Below are 5,633 nucleotides of genomic sequence, written 5' to 3' on the forward strand. Positions count from 1 at the left end.
CTACCTAAAGCCCCATTGCAGAAGCCTTGGAGTAAACTATGGTAGGGATGGAACATCTAAACCCGTCCCAGACAGAGAGCTGGGGCAGGGCTGCTTCTCAGGCCTATGGAATGGACATAGGGGACTCTTCTGCCATTTGCACAGAGTGATTGGGCCACTGGATCTGGGTAAATGGAGAGCTTGTGGCCTCACCTGCAGTGCCACCCTCCATGTGGACTTAGGTGGGATTAGCACAAAGACCCCATTTAGAGCACACTGGAGATGCAGGATATGCTTTGCCAGTAGCAGGGCCACTGCACCACTCAGCAACCTTCTGAAGATAAATGCAGCAGAGGGCCTACGCTGGCTGTCCTCACCTGAGTGAATTTTGTCACATGATAACTAGTATCTGTACATGTTCTTAAAAAAGCCAAAACAACAAGGAGTCCTTGTGGCAGAGACTAACAAATTTATTTGGGCATAAGCATTTGTGGGCTAGAACCCACTTCATCAGATGCATGGAGTGGAAAATACAGTAGCAGGTATAAATACACAGCACATGAAACAATGGGAGTTGCCAGGTAGTTAACTTTAAAAGATTCCAAGTTTAATAGTGAATGGCTCTAAACTCCAGTAGGTCCACTCCTGACCAAGCCTATCTTTCAGGAGTAGTCTTCTCTTGGCACAGGATAGGACAGACTCTCATTGACTTTGATGGACATTGCTTGTATCCTATGGAAGAAGACTCTGGGCCCTGGTTAAACCATTTAGAAGTAAGTGCTACTCCCAGCTTTCACCCCAAGCAGCTAAACCAAAGGTTTCTGGACCTTCTTGTTGGCAACATAGCCTTCAAAATCAAACCTGATTGCTGGATTTGAAAGTTTGTGTTGGCAACTTTTCTTTGAAACTGCAGCTTATTAATGGCCCTCTTACCACCACCACCATGCCTCAAAGTGCTCTTTGCCAGGCAAACCAAAATGGTGGCTGGCCTCTCCTCCCCAAATATTCCTCCTGCGCACACACACAGCTTGTTGGACAGGGAGTGGTGGAATCTTCCCCTCAGATTCCTGGTCTTCAGAGGTCTAGGGTATGGGGAGTAAGTGTCTCCAGGTACATGGGGTAAGATTTTAACTCCTGTCCTCCAGAGGGGATCACAAGTGTTAAACTCACCAGTAGCCATAGAATCATAGAATATCAGGGTTGGAAGGGACCTCAGGAGGTCATCTAGTCCAATCTCCTGCTCAAAGCAGGACCAATCCCCAATTTTTGCCCCAATCCCTAAATGGCCCCTTCAAGGATTGAACTCACAACCCTGGGTTTAGCAGGCCAATGCTCAAAACACTGAGCTATCCCTCCCCTCAGTCTTGATTTAAGTGTAACCTGGATCAAAAATTTTAGTAATTTAAGATCTTGTCAGTGAAATGAGCAAATCTGGATCACTTAATTAAAATAAACATGCAGTTCCTCAGCATTCCACGTCTGCACTTCAAGAGATAATTTCATTGGCTCCTTTCCAGACCCCATCACCTGTGTTTTTACATTGATGACATGCAGGAGGAAACAATATTCTCGCTCGCCATCTGAACAAGGGTAACTCATTGACATGAATGAGAGTGCCATTGGGCATCAAGGCAAGTACCCTTTCATGTTTATAGAAGGCTAGTCCTGGGTGGGGAGAGAGCAAGGGGAGCTGTGTACAAAGACCTAGGCTGTCTAGCCTTCCTAGCAGTGCTTTGGATCTCAAATTTGTCTGAAAGGGCGTTCTGCCTGCCTACAAAGACTTTTTGTTTCTTGAAAAGGGACTTAATCGCTCCTTCCAACAGTTAACCACCAAAGAAGCCCACTTCTGGTTTACATAAACAGTTCACTTTCCTATACTAATGGCATTGTGCCTCCTTGAATGGCTTTCTTGCTGTCTAGGCTATTCCCTTTTAAAAAACCTCTTTTAAAATGAGCTTTGAGAATAAAGCAGTGTGGCAGACAGACATTTAAAAAACAAACCACAACCACCCAATGCTTGCCTCATTTGGGGGGTAGCATTAATTGAGAGCAGAAGTGCCATGAGCGAGCAGACATATGTTTCTATTTCTGTTAATGGGAGAAGAATGTTACAGAGAGAGTAACAGTAATCATAGGGCCTATTCCAAAGCGTACTGAGTAAATTAGCTATGCTGTAAATGAACATGTCTGCTAAATTCTACCACCAATTACACAGAGCAAAGGATGAGGGCTGGTGGTTAGCACAAGAAACCATACGACTCCTGGGTTGGACTCTTGGTTCTGCTACTGATTTGTGTGGCAAGTGAGTTAACTTCATTTACATATCATCCGCCAGCTAGGAGCATTCAGGTTCAATTAATATTTGAAAAGCCAATTTCCATTACAAGCCTTGTCACAGTCACATTTGAGGCAGAATTTTTCTATATTTGGTCTCTGCCCAGATGGTTGTTCTGTTGTTTTTTGGGTGTGTGTGCACATGACACTGGAATAAATGTCTTTAAGCTATTTTAATAAGCTACCAACCATAAATAACACTCATTTTAATAAACTACCAACCATAGCTACCCCCACACACACCAAAACCCCCTGTAATTAAACTTTTTTAAGGCAGCAGCAGCAAAAAAGGGCTGAAGTTTTAAACGAGGCCTGGACGTACAATCCCTAAGGGGGAGAAAGTGCTATGCTGAGTCTGGTGGGGAACAATTCCTAGAACCTGAATTACAAAATACTTCTAGCACACGTGTGTTTAAAGATGGTTGTGGCTGAAATTACTACATTTTAATTTGGTTCATTCATGCCTGTATGGACAGACAAAATCCTGTTGCTAGCATCCTATTTTACCCCCTAGGGCTCTGCACACCTGTGTGACTCATGGTTGCAGCATGGTCAGCAGTATTGCAGTTCGGTTTGTGATCACATGGAATTTAATCACTGCAATCACAAAGGCCCAGCCACACCAATCACTTTTGTCTGTGCTTTTTAAAAAGGGAGTTCTGAGACACTCCTGGCAGCTAGCTTAAAGTACTCTCAGCCCCAAGGATAGTGGGTGTTTAAAGGATTTAAACCTCTTTAAACCTAATGCTCCAGGCTTTCGTTGGAAAATACTATAATGCGCTATCTCATGGGGCACAGAAGCCATTTTCCAGCACCTCAGGGTGCTACAGTCTCCCCCCAGTAGGTGTTCTCTGTTTGGCAGCTTGGAAGGGAGCAGGATAGAAGCATTTGCCAGCAGTCTGAGGTAGTAGCTGCAAATGACATGGAATGAAGAGCCTTGTGTCTATCTACATTGCCAAACTGAATTGCAGGGTGTCCAGACTGGGGCTGGGAGTAACCGCACACACTGGAGAAATAACTTGTGGCTCTCGGGACTGCCCGTTAATTGAAATCCATAGAGGGCAATGCCATTTTTTGACTTTCTGTGCAGGGAGCTGGCCCCAGCCTTACAGGGTAAAATGACTCCCATAAGGGCTACCGTCCTAATGGACAAGAGAGTTGTTCTTGTGCTGTAACAGCTGGCCAAAGCCCGCTGATCCCCATTCCAAAGGGCATGCTATGGCATGGTCAAGTCTACCCTGAGAGCCATTGTGTGATAACGTTTTGCTGCTATAATACCGCAAAAGAAGCCAATGTCTCAGAGCTAATGGAGTATTCTGAAAAGTGCCAGGGGCTACTGATCGAATTCACCTCTCAATTCCCCCCCCCCCGGCGCACACACACACTAATCTGGCCATGTTGTTATCATCGTGGCAAATCCCAAAGGGATTGAGCACCACCCAGATTGCCCAGTAGCTAGGTCTTTAAGGTGGTCTGGTTGGATATTCAGTGTCTGTCCATCGTTAGCCATCTTACTGAAGCTTTTGGTGACCACTTGATCGCCGGCTCTGATCAGGCCACAGCGGTCTATCAAAGTGAGTCACAGCATTTGGGCATACAGCAACCCATGCTGCATCCTACAGAGCCCTCCGTGTTGTCAGAGCAGGCAAGGTTCAGGTTCAGACGTCCAGTATGTACACAGTTTCCTTACTGTAGCTCATGGTGGGTAAACCAAGGCGAAGAGGCTGTGGGGGTGGGAGGCAGTGCACATTTACGTGGGCGCTCAGGAGGGCTGCTAAATTCTGAAATATGAAGTGCAATTTTCTGCATTTTTAGAAGATTTTAAGACAAAGATTTTTAAGAAAAAAAAAAAAAAGAAACCTACCCACTCTTTTTATTTTGATGTCTAGCATAACTTCCCAGGAGCAAATCATGGTCTATTAAATGCCAACAAACATACAGTTAAAAAGCCCAAGCTCTAAAAGCCTCATGTCACTGTCATTAGACACAATTGAACAAAAATCAAATATAAAAAGTATTTATCTGTTTCTTGTCACCAAAGGCAGCTTATCCCCTTACTGCACATTGGAAAACTAGGCTCCCATGCCCGGTTCCCAAAGGCAGTCTGTCCTACCATGCCCTTCTCATAACATGCAAGCAAAGGACTGGCTTGATGTCAAATTTTGGCATAGTGCTTTCTAATAATCAGTCAAAACAGATGTCAAATGTATTGGGTCTCCCTGGTTTGGACTTTCTTCATGTGACCTTTGTTTCTCCTAGGTCTCCCTTCCTTGAGTCAGTTTTTTCTGCAGATTGACTTTTTCCCTGTGCTGCTCTAAAGCTCCACCCTCCCCAATTTTCTGTCCCTCTTACCCTTCTTTCTTCTGTTTGACACATCCCTGCATTCACGTGTCCCTACCCCCATTTCTTTGCCTCCCCCTTCCATATAATGTAAGCTAATTTCCATGGCTCTCCCTTTTCTATTTTGTCTTCCTGCTCCCATAGTCTGTTATTTCCCAAGGAACCTCTGCTGTCTTGCTCTAGCCCTTATTGGGATTTGCAGCTCTTTTGCCTCCTCTCTCCATTTCTCATTTGTTTTGCCTCAGCACTATCAATCCATCCAGCATTTGTTTCCATCTGTCCTTTGCCTCACCCAGCTCCACCTGTTCAATTACCCAATTCATCTGTCTCTTCCTTCCTAATCTCAAAAGCATCTCCAAATAATTAATCATCCCTGTCCACCCTCTGCTCCCAAATAAATCTTTCCCCACACCATCTGCTGGGGAGTAGTCCACTTTTCCCACCAACCCAGCCTCTGGCTCCATCTAGTATGACTCTAGCTCCAATCCATCAATTCTCTCCTTTCCCCAATCAGTTGATTCCCTACCCCTTCCCCACACATGCTGAGATCTCTTATTGCAACCGTTCACTTTCCTGTCAACCTGCTCCACAAGAACTCTGACATCTCACTCAGGCTCAGTCCTACCAAGCCTACCATTCCATCCTCTGCACTGCTGCTCAGGTCTTTCCTTGCCACCCCTGCTCCAGCTGTACATACCTCCCAGCCGGGCTGTGGAGATGAATAAAAGCACTTTCTCTACTGCTTGATGTATTCAGTGTTTGCTCGGCCTTTGCAGACAACAGAGAGCTGCATACACAAATTGTCCCCAGTCAGAGCTAGTACAGAGCCTTCAAGATCTAAAAGAGATCTTATGACTTTATAGTCATAGCACCGCTGCATCTGAGTTTCCCTAGGGAATAGAGGGAAGCCAGGACCCAGGGGAGTTCCGTCAGAAGAAGGGGTTAAATCAGCTACACCTGTATCTCAAAGAGAGCTGTCT

The sequence above is a fragment of the Chelonia mydas genome, chromosome 7 (assembly GCF_015237465.2).
Source record: "Chelonia mydas isolate rCheMyd1 chromosome 7, rCheMyd1.pri.v2, whole genome shotgun sequence".
Classification (NCBI taxonomy): Eukaryota; Metazoa; Chordata; order Testudines; family Cheloniidae; genus Chelonia; species Chelonia mydas.